The 17,891-nt window shown below is 43.8% G+C and overlaps 1 protein-coding gene across 1 annotated transcript in view; it reads right to left on the bottom strand.

The window, feature by feature from the left end:
• GAS2L2 (growth arrest specific 2 like 2) overlaps nt 1-17,891 on the bottom strand; it is a 93,264-nt gene that overhangs the window by 57,880 nt on the left and 17,493 nt on the right. The window lies entirely within an intron of this gene.

Raw genomic sequence — 17,891 nt, 5'->3', positions numbered from 1 at the left:
TCAGAAATGTTTTATAAACTGATCCAGAGAGTGTATTCTGGAGCGGCAATATGAAATCTGGTCTTCTATTTATAAATACTGCTTGAGGAACTGCAGGCGCATGGGTGATACTTACTATGTTTTCTGGTCATGCCCCCTTCTCCGCTCTGGGTTGAAGTATTTCTCATGATTAGTAGAGTAATAGGTGTTAACATTGCAGAAGCTGCTCCAATTTCACTGCTATCAGGGAAATATGTCACAAGGGGACATATGAGCCATATTCATAGGCGTTTCTATAATGGGTGCAGTGTGTGCGGTGCATACGGCCCCTGGGTCCAGGGGGGCACACACCGCACACACTGCACCTATAGAATATACTTACCCCTCCGGAGTCCCGCGACGGAGGCCCTGCTGTGCAGGCATAGATCACTCAGAAAATGGCCACAGCTGCCATTTCCGAGTGATTTGCGCATGTGCACTGGAGGTGTCCCCGGGAACAAGGCACGATAGAGGCTGCATGCAGGTCCCCTCCTCTCTTAAAACGCACATGGCCATATTCTAGTTGCAAATTAAGCCTCTATTTCCCAGTTGTGGAGGACCGCCTCTATACCCAGCTTAGCTACGGATTGCAAATAATAGGATTTTGGTACTTACCAGGTAAATCCTTTTCTTTGAATCCATAGGGGGCACTGGAGTACTCTTGGGGATATGGACGGTTCCACAGGAACTAGGCACTGAATAGTTAAAATTTGACTATACCTCCCCTCCATATCCCAGAGTACCTCAGTGTTTTTTTACTGAGCCGAACTGGAGCTATAGAGGTTGACAATGGAGAAATACATATAACCAAAAACGGACAACAATAAAGTTGACACAAAACGAAACTGACAACTAACAGTTGACACCAACTCGATAGAATTTCTAATTTGAAACAGTCGGTAAGAGTGTGTTACCATAATATTCCCTGCACTTACCACAACCAGGTAAACAACTGCTCTGGGTGGGCGTCCAGTGCCCCCTATGGATTCAAAGAAAAGGATTTACCTGGTAAGTACCAAAATCCTATTTTCTTTTTCATCCACTAGGGGTCACTGGAGTACTCTTGGGACATACCAAAGTTTCCCCCGTGGGCGGGAGAGCTATTTGGCACCTGTAACACTAAACGGCCAAAGCTAGATGCTGATGCCGCAAAAGTATCAAACTTATAAAAGCGCACAAACGTGTGCACTGACGACAATGTAGCCGCACGGCAAAGCTGTGTCGTAGAAGCTCTACGACCAGCTGCCCATGAAGTTCCCACAGAACGTGTGGAATGAGCTGTTACCGATGTAGGTGGCTGTAACCTAGCCTGAAGATAAGCCTGACGTATGGTCAGTTTTATCCATCTGGATAAGGTCTGCTTAGAGGCTGGCCAACCCCTCTTGGCAGCATCATAGAGAACAAACAACGTATCCGTCTTACGAACTGTAGACGTTCGGGATACATAAACACGTAATGCGCGTAGCACATCCAGAGTTTCAGAATGTCCTGTTAACACAGGAACTACTATTGGTTGGTTGATGTGAAAAGATGACACTACTTTTGGTAGGAAAGCAGGATTCGTGCGAAGTTCCGCTCTGTCATCATGAAACACCAAATATGGTGGCTTGCAAGACAAGGCACCCAAATCTGAAACACGCCTTGCCGAAGCCAAGGCTAGGAGAAAAATTGTTTTCCAAGTGAGAAACTTAATATCCACTTGTTGTAAGGGTTCAAAATGAAAAGACTGTAAGAAATCTAAAACCAGATTCAAGTCCCATGGCGCAGTAGGTGGAGTGAATGGAGGCTGTACTCTGAGGATACCCTGCATAAAGGTGTGTACCGACAGCAATAGAGCCAATCTTCTTTGGAAATAAAGTGACAACGCAGATATCTGCACTTTTAGTGTGGATAAACGTAGACCTCCATCTAACCCCATCTGTAGAAATAACAAAAGACGGGATAACTTGAAAGAAGATGTCGGAAACTTCCGAGCTTCACACCAACCTATATAGGCACGCCAAATTCTGTAATAATGAGCTGCCGTAACCGGCTTCCTAGCTCGTAACATGGTTGGAATGACTGATTCTGGAATGCCCTCTCTTCTTAAGAGGGCGGTCTCAACAGCCACCCCGTCAAACGCAGCCGCGCTAAATTGGGGTAAAGGAACGGACCCTGTTGTAACAGGTCCGGATGTAGTGGGAGCGGCCAAGGATCGTCTGCAAGTAATCCGCGAAGATCCGAGAACCAAGCTCTCCGAGGCCAATGAGGCGCCACTAGTATGACTGTGACGGACTCTCTCTTGATCCGTTTTAGCAACAGAGGGAGCAGCGGAAACGGTGGAAACAGATACACGAGGCTGTACGGCCACGCGACTGTGAGAGCATCCACCGCCACCGCCTTTGGATCTCTCGTTCTGGACACATACTGGGGCGTTTGATGATTGTGGCGAGATGCCATCAGGTCCACCTGCGGGTAACCCCACCTCTGGACCAGCATGTGAAACACTTCTGGATTTAATGCCCATTCTCCTGGATGAAAATCCCGACGACTGAGATAATCCGCCTCCCAGTTGTCCAGTCCCGGAATGAACACTGCCGACAATATCACCTGGTGATATTCGGCCCAATTGAGGATTCAAGCTACTTCCCGCATTGCCATGCGGCTTCTCGTTCCGCCTTGTTTGTTGATGTATGCGACCGCCGTCGCATTGTCTGACTGCACCTGAACAGCCTGAGCCTGCAGCATGTGCACTGCTTGTCGCAATGCATTGTAAATTGCCCGGAGTTCCTGGACATTTATAGAGTAATCTTTCGTGATCCGCTCAGGGACCCTGGAGCTGAAAATTTTGAACTACAGCACCCCAACCTCTGAGACTTGCGTCTGCCGTGAGAATTATCCAATTATCCAATTCCAGGCGCCGAACTGTTTCCCTGCGGTTAGATTCTGTACTTTGAGCCACCAGAGTAGAGACATTCTGGTCCTTGGAGACAACCTCACCCTGTGGTGAATCTGTAAATGCGAGCCCGACCACTGTGCAAGCACATCCAGTTGAAAAGGACGTGAGTGAAGTCTTCCGAACTGAAGCGCTTCGAAAGCCGCCACCATTGTGCCTAAGAGGCGAATGCACAAATGAACCGAGACCGTGCGTGGCTTGAGCACTAATTGTACCAGATGACGAATGACCTGTACTTTCTGTTCGGGTAGGTAAATTCTTTGATCTACCGTATCGAGAACCATACCTAGGAATTGAAGTCGTTGAGACGGAACTAGATGTGATTTCTTGAAGTTGACAATCCAACCGTGGTGAACCAGTACATTGTATGTCAGCAATGCCAGTTGAAGGAGGATTTGTTGAGATGGAGCTTTGATGAGTAAGTCGTCCAAGTACGGAACTATTATCACTCCTAGGGATCTGAGATGAGCTATCATCACAGACATCACCTTGATGAATACCCGAGGCGCTGACGAGAGGCCAAATGGTAGAGCCTGAAACTGGTAATGGTTCTGTCGTATTGCAAACCGCAAAAACCTTTGATGAGGAGGCCAAATCGGAATGTGTAAGTACGCATCCTTGAGATCCAGCGCAATCATAAATTCCTGTGGCTCTAGACCTGCAATTACTGACCGTAGAGATTCCATCTTGAATCTGTAGTAAGTGACGTACTGATTGAGGCCCCTTAAGTTCAATATTGGCCTGACCGAGCCATCCGGCTTCGGTACCACAAATAGACTGGAATAATAACCCTGACCCTGTTGGTGCACAGGGACCTGACTCAAAACTGCTGCGTCCAGCAGAGACTGAATGGCAGTCTGCAGAATCGCCCTCTTGCCGTCCGACAGAGGCAGTCCTGTCCTGAAAAACCGCATTGGCGGGAGACAGTCGAACTCTATTTTGTAACCTGTTAAAACTAAATTGCGGATCCACTCATCTGTGGACGTCTGAAGCCACGCCAACTGCAATGACTGAAGACGTGCTCCCACAATTGGAGATCCGAGATGGGCTGGGAGCCCGTCATGCCACTGGCTTACCGGTGACTTTAGTATCCGGAATACCTTTTTCTAGGAACTGTTGGAGGAAATGGTAAGAAAACCGACTTTCCTCCCGTGGCCTCAGAAATCCATTTGTCCAATTCAGGACCGAATAACTTCTCGCCCTCGTAAGGTAACGCTTCTATTCCTTTTTTGACCTCTGTCTCCGCTCGCCAAGAACGTAGCCAGAGCGCACGTCGTGCTGTGACTAGCGATTATGAAAGGCAAGAAGTGAGCTGACAGACGTCAGTAGAAGCTGTACATAAATAGTCAGCCGCTTCCCAGATTTGATCAGCGAGAAGCATAAGATGATCATCAGTTAAGGCAGATCTGAGTTCTGTTATCCATACCATTAGAGCCTTAGTTACCCAAATGCCACTCAACCCAGGTCTAAGCAGCACTCCTGCTGCTGTATACATGGACTTTAGCATAACTTCTATTTTACGGTCCGAAGGGTCCTTGAGTGTAGTTGCAGCTGGTACTGGTATGGTTAATTTCTTTGTAAGTTTAGACACAGATGAATCCACCAACGGCGGATTCTCCTATGTAGCTGTCATAGACTCTGGAAACGGATAACTAGACCTAAATCTGTGAGGTACAGAAAACCGTTTATCCGAATTCTTCCTTGTTTCTAGTAACATTTTATTAAGAGATTCTGAAACAGGGAAACATATTGGAGTTCTCTGTCGTTTAGTAAAAACGACCTCATCATTTGTCAGAGGCTCCTCAGTCTCTGTAAAATTTAGAGATTGACGCACCGCTCTGATGAGATTATCAATGCCCGGGCTGTCAAAATCATCACCATCTGACTGCTGGTCTACTTCGCCCTCCTCAACCACATCTTGTACAGTGAGGTCTGGCGAAGAATCATCAGACAGTAACATAGCAGAAACCGGTAGTTTATAAGAAAAATGAAACTTATCCCCCTTAGTCAAAGAGGATCTGGACCTTTGGTAAGGCTGAGACCCCTCTGGTAGTTCTAGCGGTCTTACCCTAGATTCAGATCTTGCCGCCTCTCGCTCCTGCCGAGAGGCGGCCAACTCTGATTGCAATCCAGCTAAAACATCTGCTAATATAGCCCATGGCGGGTCCGGGGTTGAAATTGGATTTGTTTCTGAATTTACAAAACATACTTTACATGTGGTAAATCCATCAGGTAATACACCCTTACAGACATGGCAGTAAAACTGCTTTTTGGACTTTGCTGGTGTTTTACTCATTATGCAAACAGACAATACAAAATACAAAGACAAACAACTTGCGCGACTCAGTAAATAGCACTAAGGTGTCTCTATATCTCTGGCCAAGTGTGCCAGCAATATGCCTGATCCCAAATTCCCCCTAACACCCCTGCGCCCAATGGTGGAGAGATGTAATACAGGAATTCTGGAAAAGAAAACAGGAAAAACAGGAAGCATGGTTAATATGTCCCCATGCTCACAGTATATCACAAAAGTGCAGACTTATAACTTATGTAGCAGATTTATAATTCTTTATATGCTTATATGCACATTCCTGTTACAAAGGTTTAAAAACCTATTCATGCAGCGCTGCTGGCCCTGTGCTAGGCTAATACCATACACACTCGATATTAAGTGTGTCTCCCCCTCTCCCCCGTGCTCCGTGTACCGCTCTCTGTACACGGAGACCGGGCTATGACACTGCGCCTTCCGGTAGCGCATTGGAGCAGGTCAACATGCCGCATAGAGCCGTGGAGCGGCCTATGCAAAATCAAAAGACCGGCGTGGCTCAGAGCGGCGGGAGAGGCACTTACACAGCGGCGCTGGAAGCGGCGGTGGGCGGCTGAGGGCAGCGGCGGGCGGCACATACACACACAGTAATCTCACGCAGGGGGGCGGCAGCATGAGCTGACCGCCCCTATCAACATACCTGGACCCTGTGGTGAGGGCAATGACGGGGCTTCTCTGTAAGCACTGTCAGCATTTTACTGCAGGAGTCCTGCACGTGGTAGTGAGGGAGCTCTTCTAGAGAGGTCCGACACCCACAGCTGCTTCAGCAGCTTTCACTATCCCAGACCCTCGCCTTCCTGGAAGGGGGAAAGGGATGTGGCTTCAAACAAAAAATCAATAATTGTGGATCCAACTTCCACAAGCCTAGTTGCTCGGTGAGCACCGAAAAAACACTGAGGTACTCTGGGATATGGAGGGGAGGTATAGTCAAATTTTAACTATTCAGTGCCTAGTTCCTGTGGAACCGTCCATATCCCCAAGATTACTCCAGTGACCCCTAGTGGATGAAAAAGAAATTCTTCTTCTGCATCATCCATCCACATGAAATGGTTTAGATGGGGAGAATAAGGAGAGGAGCAAGGACATTCTACTGTATTCGGTGCTCCTGTGGCCCTTACTGTTTTACGCTCTCCTGAGTCTGATTCCTAATGTCTCTTAGCACAGTGATTTACCTATTCTCTTATGGTATCCGGATGGTTGGTTGACAGTAGTTAGGTCGACAGTCAATAGGTCAACCACTATTGGTCGACATGGACAATGGAAAAAGGTCGACACATTAAAAGTGGTGCACTAATGTGGGCTCCTGGTCATGTTACGGAGAAAACGACACCTGCACTGGCAAGGAAATTGGGATGAGCACTAATGCTATTAGCATACAGCTGTTTTTTTCTGGGGTTTAAGATCTATCTGCTAAATGTAATAGCCTTCGCGTTCCGGAGGTGCAGGAATTTTATGCGAGTCTGCCCATTTTTCTTTAAAGTAAGCCAGCAATCATTGACAAGGCTAAATCGGGTTGGTTTTGCCTTGTATATGATTTCTGCTTTAAAAAAACAGACAGACTCGCACGAAATTCCTGCACTTACGGAATGCTAATGCTATTACATTTAGTCGTTTGTCTTTGTGGGTCCAATTTCCCTAAAAATTCAGCCTTGTGCTGAACAGGTTGGAGTTCATTTTTGCAGTAGGCCCCATTGTTGCAAATCTTCCTTTTATAATGTGACCAATCCATTTTTATATGTTATTTTGCAACTCACGGTACTGGGACAATGGGCAGCAAATTGTGGTCCAGGAGGTGGTAGTAGGGTGAGGTTGGGGCTGCTTTGGCATTCTGGCCCTGGAATGAAGGAAGCAGTGACGGGATGGGTAGGAGGAGGGGGGTTTGCCAATAATGTGCCTAGGGGTGGCCTGACACCTACATTTGCCCCTGCCCATTACACATTGTGCCACACACACTAATGCCCATTGCACATTATGCCACACACCGTAATGCCTATTGCACAATATACCACACACCATAATGCCCATGACACATTATGCCACACACAGTAATGCCCATGACACATTATGCCACACACGGTAATGCCCATGACACATTATGCCACACACCGTAATGCCCATGACACATTATGCCACACACCGTAATGCCCATGACACATTATGCCACACACCGTAATGCCCATGACACATTATGCCACACTCCGTAATGCCCATAACACATTATGCTACACACCATAATGCCTATGACACAATATGTGACACACAGTAATGCCCATGACACAATGTGCCACACACTGTAATGCCCATTACACAATATGCCACACACACAATAATGCTCCTTACAAATGATGCCCCACAGTAAGGCTTCTAATTACTTTTAAATTGCCTGCTCTATGTCATGGGTTTCATGCTTGTTGCCAGGGGCTCATGCTCTGGGTTTCATGCTCCTTGTTAGGGGTTTCATGGCAGAAAATGCAGCTCTTTGCATCTTCTGCCAGTGGCACCAGCATTCCTGGCACCAGGTAATGCTAATCCTATGTGCTTCCCTGACAGATGCTAGACGTTAAGTAAAATCTCAAGCATTTGTCTCTTTCTAGGTAGTGGACATTTTTGGAGGGACATTTTTCAGCTGATTATGCAGATTACATGCGGTCTAGCCATCTGCATATAAACACTGGTAGGAGCATTAGCGTCGGCGCCCCCAAGCCACTGCGGGGTGTATGGGGGCTGATGCTATGCCACTGAATTTATATGCAGTGGAGTAACATCAGCCCCCACAGACCCTATTGTGGGTTGGGGTGACTGCGCTGATGCTTTGACACAGATGAATACAGCTGAAACCTACCAGGCTCCGTTCAACATCATTCTGAAATTTAGCATTTCTGCCCCATGTGGCTGGCTCTTGGTGTAGTTCAGGTTGGTTCGAATGACATTATGGGTATTACCTACAATATTTCCTGTCTCTTATTGTAAAATAGAAAATAACTAATGACTGACATGGATGTTTGTGTTCAGTCTCTATTACATTGCACGTTATATTCTTCATCTATGAGCGCTTCATTGAAGACAAAATTTGACTGTTTGCTGACCTGTGTTCTCGGTAACGTGAGCCATTTTTACATTGCGTTTATTTATAAGGTTGTGAAAGTTACGCACGTATATAAATAGGACAAAAGTACAATTCAGTTTAGCTTATCTCAGAATAAATCTTCTAAAGAAAGAGTAGCATCCTATTATCCATGGTAATTTACCACAAATAACTACCGCAAACTGGACTATCCAATTAGCCCCAATGCCTGTGCATGGGCAGGCAAAACCAAATCCATGATAGGTGACCTTTTTTCAGTGAAAAGTGCCGTGAAAATACATAGGTTCATGGCTGTTCACAGCTCCTATGTATTTTTGCAGGATAAGGCAAAATTTTTCATCCATAAAAACGGGGGCCTAATTGGAAACCTCAAAAAAAAAAATGGCAATAAAAAAATAAAAAAAATCACAAAAACCCATTTTAGGGAACCCATGCTTTTACGTTTAGATGCAGAGAAAGCTTTTGATACTGTGTCATTTATTGAAAATTTTTGAGTTACGGGAGTTTGGACGGCCTTTCTCGCAGTTCTTTAAATTCCTATATGATTCTCTGGCTACCACTCTGATCATTAATGGTGCTTGTAGTTCTCCAATCACTATGACAAGATAATCTAGGCAAGGATGCCCCTTGTCGCCCCTACTATTTAATATTGCTCTTGGTATGTTGTTATGGATCTTGCAATTCTAGTTAGAATTCAGGGGGATCACTATGGGATCTCAGGAACTAAAACTTCAAGTTTTTGCTGATTTACTCCAATTCATCCTGGATTGTGAGAGCACTCTACCCAAGATTTTAGATAAATTGACAGAATATGCTTGGGTTTCGGGATTTAAAATTAATCCAGACAAATCAGAAGCGTTATACCTGGGTCCTGCGGTGACATCCCCCTAGAGAGGTCGGTATCCTATCATTTGGGTTACTAAATCCTTTAAATACCTGGGGATTAATTTACTGTGCCATATCATGGACTTACAGTATATGACCTTAACATACAACATTTGATTGGAAAAGTGGTCAGAGAATTGTCCCAGTGGCGGCAATTAATGTTATCTTACCTAGGTAGAATTAATTTGTTGAAAATTATTTATTTTCCAAAATTGTTGTATCCACTACAAATGTTGCCGATTTTGTTAACCACAGCTGATGAAAAGTTCATTTATAAAACTTTCAGGGATTTCATATGGAGATTTAAGAGCCCTCAGATAGGTTTATTGAAACTTCAACAAACTCGAGAGAATGGAGGGGTCAATTTGCCTAACTTAAAGTTATATAGCCATGCTGGAGTCCTGCGATATATCAGTGATTGGATAAATAAGACAGACTTTTATACTAATTCCCTCTTAGGCCAATAATTTTTGCCTGAACAGCATTTATTGACTTTTCTTCACTCACACAAGGAGGAATTGGCGGATGATGTTGTTTGAAATCCTTGGTTATGGTTACATGGCGGGTCTGGCACCATACGCAGAAGCAAAGTAACCTAAATTGTCACCTCTCTCTTTTCCTTCCGTTAATCCTAAATCTGGAATTTCAGAATGGTAGTACCTCTGTTCCCTTTACACTATGGATTTATATGGGTATTCCTCATGTTCGTGCATTAGTGAGTATTGAGGAATGTAGGCCTTTACGAATTGCTGAAGTCTTTACTGCCTATAAATTACCCCAATCTCACCTCTTGGCGATATATCAAGCACAACATTATGTGAGTTCAGTGACCTGAGTTGTCTTTCCGAAGGACTGGTCCAACTCTTTAGATTTATTGCTTGCTAGACCTATGGGGGCAGGGGGAGGACTAGTTCCTTACACTATAAGATTCTCCATGCTCCATTAGACCATGAAGTTATCACTGCATCACTCTCTTCTTGGAGAATGATGTTATCTCACATTACCATGGACAAATTGTTAAGGTCATTGTGTTATTCTCAATCCGTGCTCTCTTCGAGCATGTATAGGGAAATGTTCTATAATATTTACCATAATGGGTATCTTTCCCTCCACCGCAGGTTTGTGATGGGATTGTCTGACTATGAATATGCCCTAAATGTGGAGCGTCCAATGCCACTTTTGTCCATTGTATGTGGGATTGTCCGCTGCTACGACAATTTTGGACATCAGTCAAGCGATTTGCTTTGACATATCTAGTGAAATACCTTCCACTATCGGCAGAATTAGCTATCCTGGGTATTATGCCTCCGACTATCCAAGCAAAGGGTGAAAGTTACTGGTAATTATAGTGGTTGCACTCAAATGCATCTTACAAATGTGGGCCAACACACAACCGCCATCTCTCTCCCTATTTAGAAATAAGTTATTCTATGCCTCTGACATGTATTGGCTTGAAACTACTATGCATAAAGAATCCAAGACGGCTTCCTTCTTTCAGCAGTGGGAAGGCTTTATAGACTTCTTAACCCCAGATCTTAAACACCAAATATATAACGGCTTCCGGTACACACCTTGGTATGAGACACGTATTTTCTTGCAGGATCCTGCGATAGCTTTGTCACCCTCAAGCTAAATTATGCTCTGTATTTGGTGAATGGATCCAGGGTTGGAGGGGGGAGACTGCCAACCATGCCTAGGTGGGGGAACTGCGTACTGTGCATACTGTGAATTGTTGCCTCCCTTAAAGTATATATGTACTTATACTTGTGAATTTTGTATTACAATGTGATATGCCTTGAATATGCTCTGATGAATAAAAACATGAATAAAAACATGTTAAAAAAATAAATATTGTATTTGGGTTTTCTAAATTTGTGTAATATCATGTTACTATTACAATTGAGGTGTGGAGCATTACGCTAGGAGTGTGGATAGAGATGAGGTTAGTGATGCTGTGCAAAATCATTTTTTGGAGGTAGTGGGTCATTCTAGAGTGCCAGGGTGGTGGTTAGGATGGTCAAATTGACATTAAACCACCTGAGCACCATAATCAACAGTGGAAGTATGGGGGGTGCTAGATAGGGAAGTAGTCTTGTTTAGGCAGGAAAGAGTGGAGATGGGGGATAGAAGATAGTCAAGGGATATGGAAAAGGAGTCAAAGAGAAGATCATCAAGGTTAAAGAAAGTGAGGTTAGGGTGTGGTGGAACAAGGGAGAGACATGGAAAGGAAGATGAAGAATCAGAAGAGTCAGAATGGTGGAAAAAGAGGATAATGTGAACTTCAAAAGTGGAGAAGCAAAGTGGGAATGTCTTAATAGGTGCAATGGTGCAATAGAGGGATAGGATTCACATACCATCCTCCCATTACCAGTCATCAGGGTGGGAAGTATGGGAAAAGGAGAGTCCACCAAGAGAGGGGTAGCAGGAGAATTGGTATCAGAGTGGTAAATATAAGTCTTAGTGATGGCCACACTCATTGAACCATGGACAAACAAACTTGAGTGGAACTTTTAAAGCACCATAAGATCATCTCTTTCACTGCTGTTGCTCAGATTTAGAAGTATCAAGTCACATGATAAGTGATACGAGCTTCTTCACAGAACTTGACCTGTATTACAACCAGATAATCTGTTTTGCAGATGGAAGTAGCATCACCGCAAATGGGTTAGGGCATATCCACTCATGTGCGCTGTATGTTCCTTGCAATGAAGGTGGACTCATGGTAGCTAAGGGACTCATCATTAAATTCCAAGATGGCAAGCGAACTATCCTGAACAAATGTGAAAGAGCCAAAGTGGATGAGCACCTGTATTATCACAACGCCACAAAGGAGCAGGTAATGCTTGGCACATATATGCATGATAATTGCATTCATATGTGGCACCAGGGATCTGACATATGTAAAATATAAAGGAACTGCAAAAACGGGACCTGTCCTGCAATTACGAGGTGCGATTGTTGCATAAACATTAAAGCCAAAAGTGCAACAATTGCTAAAAAAAATATATATAGGAGCAGTCTCAAAATAGTACTGTGAAATTACAATTCATGTTTGTACACAAATGCATATGCCGCTGCAAGTTTGTAGGACTGATAATCATTGCAGCTGCCACCCAGGAAAGAAGATAAACATTCAACGAAGCTTTCGCAAAGTCTGCAGAAATTGTGTACTCATATGCAGCACGACATAATAACGAGGAACATCGACTCCTAGGGTTGACTTTTGGCTACTCCGGCTTGCCGCAGCAGTAATGTCTTTTTTTGCATTGCTATGTGGCTAGGACGCACAAGAAGACTCTGCTGATTAAAATGATATGCTGCATGCCTATATTCTCTGTTCATCTGCGGCTGTATCTGCATACAAAATGCAGAGCGTAGCATTTTGTATGCAGATAAAACAACGGTTCGTACACAGAATACAGGCATGCCGCATAACATTTTCATCAGCAGGGTCTTCTTGTACGTCCTATTCACATAATTTTGCAAATAAGACCCATTGTAATGGAAAAAGTTGCATGAAAAGATGCTCAGCGCTACCAAATCATGCCACGGTATGGCCTTACTAGGAGGGCTTTTTAATGTGCAGGGTGGCTAGATGTAAGCAGACCCATCTGTAACTCTCCCAAATGGTCCCTACCTGTTAATCACTCTGTGTATAAAATGTCAGTGCGAGCATGATCACAAAAGTACCTTGGCATGCGTGCAGTGTGATCGCGGCACACGCTCAGTCTGCTGATAAACTTTCCATTGTGATAACATCGGCATTGCATACAAAATGAATTACTATTATAGATTAATATTACAGACTGGAGAAATTACAGGACTACTGTATGTCAAAAGGATAAGTAACAAGTTTAGTGAAACTCAATTATATTTCAAAGCAACAATGAAGGTGAAAGTACAGGTCATAAAAAAGAGATCTTATTAAGAAAACACAGCATAGAGTATCAAAGCACAGTTAATATACACCACAGTAAAATGGGTTATCTTAAAGAACAGAACCCAGACTGAAATAATCAGATACATGATAACAGACAACAGAGGACTTTAACCACTTAACTGACGATTTTTCCCCCCAAAAAAACTCTCAGAAATTGTCGGGTTTTTTTTATAAGTGAATTAGGTGAAGAACATGAATTTAATCCTATGCAAAATTACTTTAGTTAAAAAAAGACAAAAATATATATTTTTTTATAAAATTATTTTTTCAAAAACATTGTGACCATCGGAATATTGGAAACATTGCGACCATCGCGGCTTTCATTTAGAAAGCCGGGACAGCCTCCAGGTACACAGGGGAGGCTTGGGGAGGTTAATTTACACTCCCCAGCGGCTGCCAAGGGCTGCTATGGGACCCAGAGCTGACAGGGGCTCACCTTCCCTGTCACAGTTATATGTGTTATATATCAAGGTATGCCCCTGGACATGCTCATTGTAGTGTGGTATAAAATGAAGTGGAGGGCATTTTAATGTTATATAATATGAAACAGGGCACTGTAATTGGCACAATATGAACAGGGAGAACTATATATAATAATGTGAATTGCATACCTCCCAATATGACCCTCTCCAGGAGGGACAGAATGCTCTGCTCCTGGACTTTTCTCTTAATTTGTGATTGCCAGCACCTGTTCTGCACAGGTTAATGGATAAGAAAGATGTTTCACCACAGGTGATGGCAATCATACATATGGAATTGTGGGTACTGTGCGGCATAATGTGTACTGGCAACTCTGAAATGTGTCATAGGGTGAACTTAAGCACTACTGTGATTCATAAAAGAAACTAGGGCACTACTATGGGGCATAACATTAAATAAGGCTCTACTATGGTTCAGAAAATGAACTGCTGCAGAGAAGTGTCTCTCTAGAACTATTGGGACAGGGGTCCCCCTAAATACTGTTTATCTGACTGGTCGCATCCTGTGCGACCAGGTCAGATAAAGCACTTGCAGGCATGGTCGCATCTGATGCGACCATGCCAGGCAAGTGGTTAAAAATACAGGGGTGAAGCTGAAATCACAGCTACTGTACTTACTTGAAAAAGCTTATTCTCAACATCTGGGAGAAAAATCCAAATGAGCTCTGCCATGATGAAAAATATATATCGAAGAACACCTCAGAGTTTTTGGGTGCAAAGCAAATACGCAGCCAGATCTGCGTTCATCTCCGCACATGCTGGGGGGACCACCCAGCACAGGTCAAGGCCGCCCAGCATATGTGAGGCCGCAATTAGATTGTGGAGGCAATTAATCTAGGGTTGACCCCTGGCAACGCAGCCTGGCTGCGCTGTCAGACGGTCAGTTGCCTTTCTTTTTTTCAGAGCCGCTGCATGTGACGTCACGCAGCCGCCTCAAAAATGGTCCCGGCCAGCCCCCGTTTTCTCGACGCCGCCCCCACAACGCTGTTAATCTGCCTCTGCAACGCCCGCGCCTGTCAATCACATTGCGACCGCATCCTTCGGGGATGCGGCCGCAATGTGTAAGGTAATGCACGCGCACAATGGCTGGTGTGCGTGCGCAGACCACCTGGTTACTACGAGTGTCCGCGCAGCTGTGTCCAGGTCTGAATCGGGCCCTATATTCCTAAGAAAAATGTGACAAGCTACAAAACAAAGCATTAGGTGGAATCCTTCCTGGATACAGTGATATGATTTTGACAGCTGCTAGCTGACCTGGGTTAGAACTACTCAAAATCAACAGACATGTTTGAAGATAAAGATATCTAACAATGGCACAGACAGATTGTTGTTAACCTGAGAACCAGGCACAGTGATGTGAAGTTGAAGTATAGTTTCTAGAGACCTCTAAGAGAACAAGGTCTCCTCCTTGACTTAGGCTGGGTACACATCATACAATGGGTCAGATGTATTAAGCCTGGAGAAATAATAAAGCAGTGATAAGTGGAAGGTTATAACGCACCAGCCAATCATTACGTGTTTGAAAAATTACAGTTAGGAGCTGATTAGCTGGTGCATTTTCACCTTGCACTTGTTTTTCACAAGTGCACTCCCGCAGGCTGACATCGAGGTCATTCCATCTGCTGTTCTACATGTCAGATGGGACGACCTGGCCATCAACAGCATGCAGCTGAATGCAGCAAATGAACCATACATTGTTCTGTATATACGGGCAACCGACGTATCGTTACATTGATAGGCATGTTGGCTGCAATCCCCGTCATTCTATTGTGTACCCAGCCATACAGTTCATAAAGGACATTATTGCAAACAATTTTATAAAGTCCGTACCAAAAGTAGACACCACAAGTTTAAAAGAAAATAGGTTTTATGGACTATTTCTCAGCTGTTGAGAAGGGGTGTTGGATTACAACAACAGTGACAGACTATTATGTATTACTATGAATCAGTACTAGGGGCTATTTGTAATCTCTCTTTGATGTGATAGTGCACCCTCTTTCAAAAACTTCTTAATCCACCATGTTATGAAGTTTACATGTAGTTATACTAGTTACAGTACAGTTTTTGCCACAGAATTTCCTTGCATGTTTGCTCCTTGAACAAAGATGAATATTTTGCAACCTCATTCTCCAAACCTTTTTATCTTCAGGAATATAAGAGTTCTAAGTTTATTCATTTCCAGACCAATGATTAGGGGCAGATTGGCCATAGACCGTAAAAGGACTGTTTTTTCTTCCCCTGGCTTTGGATGGGGACTATCTGTGCCAGTCAACATGGGGGATGTCCTCTCTCTCTCCTGTATAGCCCTCCTAGTGACTCCCGCCTATATTACAAGGGATTAAGGTCTTAAACCCGGCGCATACAATTGGTATTATCCATGTACATTTGGATCTGGCGACTGGTGCTTAACAGGTCTCTCATTGGGTTATTCTCTGTTCCTAATGGCACATTACCAGTCTATTAGTGAAGAGATCCATCTTAGTAAAGCAATGGCAGCACACTGAAGAGTCAGTCCTCCGGGAGTTGGGTAAGCTAGTTTTCATTGTGATTAACTGCACCTATAACCAGATCAAATCTTCCTCACTAGATGTTCATTGGCTACAGATCCACTCTGTCAGTCCCTTCATTGGTTACCTGTATTCTACCGTATTCAATATAAAATACTTTTACTCACACACAGGGCCAATAACCAAACTACACCAACGTACATCACTTCACTTATCTCAAAATATCTCCCTACCCGACCTCTATGGTCTTCACAGATCTTCGTCTCTTATCCACCCTCATTACCCATGCACGATTGCAGGACTTTCTTCGGGCTGTACCCACTCTGTGGAATGTCCTACCACGCACAATAAGACTCTCCCCTAGTCTCCAAACCTTCAAGCGTTCCCTGAAAACTCACCTCTTCAGGCTAGTTTATCAAATTCCAATACCGTTCACTCAACCTTCGTAAGCTTTCCTATCCAATTATATCCCCACTGTGCAGTCCATACATATTCTCCACATATTTTCTCTTTCTTCACTTTCCCTTTCTTCTGACCCTGGTTCATCATTGCTGTGATGTGATATCAGGTAGCCCACCTAGAACCTTTGCAATCCAGTGGACAACTATGCGATAGATAGTACCTATCCTTGTGTATCAATGCATATTTCCCTATAGATTGTAAGCTTGCGAGCAGGGTCTTCCTACCTCTATGACTGTTTGTTATTACCCAGTTTTTGTTTAATTATTGTGTCCAATTGTAAAGCGCAACGGAATTTGCTGCGCTATATAAGAAACTGTTAATAAATTAATAAGTGATAAAGTACTCTGATATCCTGTCCCTGTGCAAATGTATTTCAATAGACCAAAGTGTGGCACACTATAGTATACCAGCCAGAAGAGCTTACATGATTATATAGAAGCCCAGGGGCGTAGCCAGAACTTTGTGGGCCCCACTGCAACATACTGAAGGGCCACCTGTCCCAATGCTTCTAGAAAAACACCTCTCCGCCGCAATTGTTAATTTTATACCCCATAATAATGTCCTAGTTTATTTTAGGAACAGTAGTAGTAACCTAGTTCATATTATGTCACACATTACCAGTGCCGGATAAAACCATATGGAGAGCCCCAGGCAGTCGAAATCTCAGGGGTCCCCCTTGCAAATTATCTCCTAATACGTTTTTAATTTTACCAGCCAACAGTCTATGATCTGGAAACTGTAATGTGAATCTGATGTCTATGGTTTATGTACTTTAAGTTGTTAAGGGAATACAGTATTTTCTCTACATAGTCTTTAATGGAGTCTTTGTTTCTTTGAGTTGATTCATTTTATCTATATTTGCCTACTCTGCCTATTTGGTAATCCAGCACTGCACATTACACATTATGCAGAACAGTACCCCAAATTCACTTTATGACATACAGTGTTCCCAGTTCATATTATGTCACACTATAGTGCCGCCAGGTCATATTATGCCACACTATAGTGCCGCCGTCATATTATGCCACACTATAGTGCCACCAGGACATATTATGCCACACTATAGTGCCTCCACTTTATATTGTGCCACATTACAGTGCCCCAGTTCATGTTATGTTACATTATAATGCCTTCCAGTTCATGTTATACCACATTACAACAAGCAGGTCCAGGGGCATAACTAGATATAGTGAAGGCCCAAAGACAAAAGTCTGTAAGGCCCCCTACAGTATGTACAACCTAATGGTGGAAACA

Source organism: Pseudophryne corroboree, chromosome 2 (assembly GCF_028390025.1).
Source record: "Pseudophryne corroboree isolate aPseCor3 chromosome 2, aPseCor3.hap2, whole genome shotgun sequence".
Lineage (NCBI taxonomy): Eukaryota > Metazoa > Chordata > Amphibia > Anura > Myobatrachidae > Pseudophryne > Pseudophryne corroboree.
This window is presented reverse-complemented; position numbering and strand designations above follow the sequence as displayed.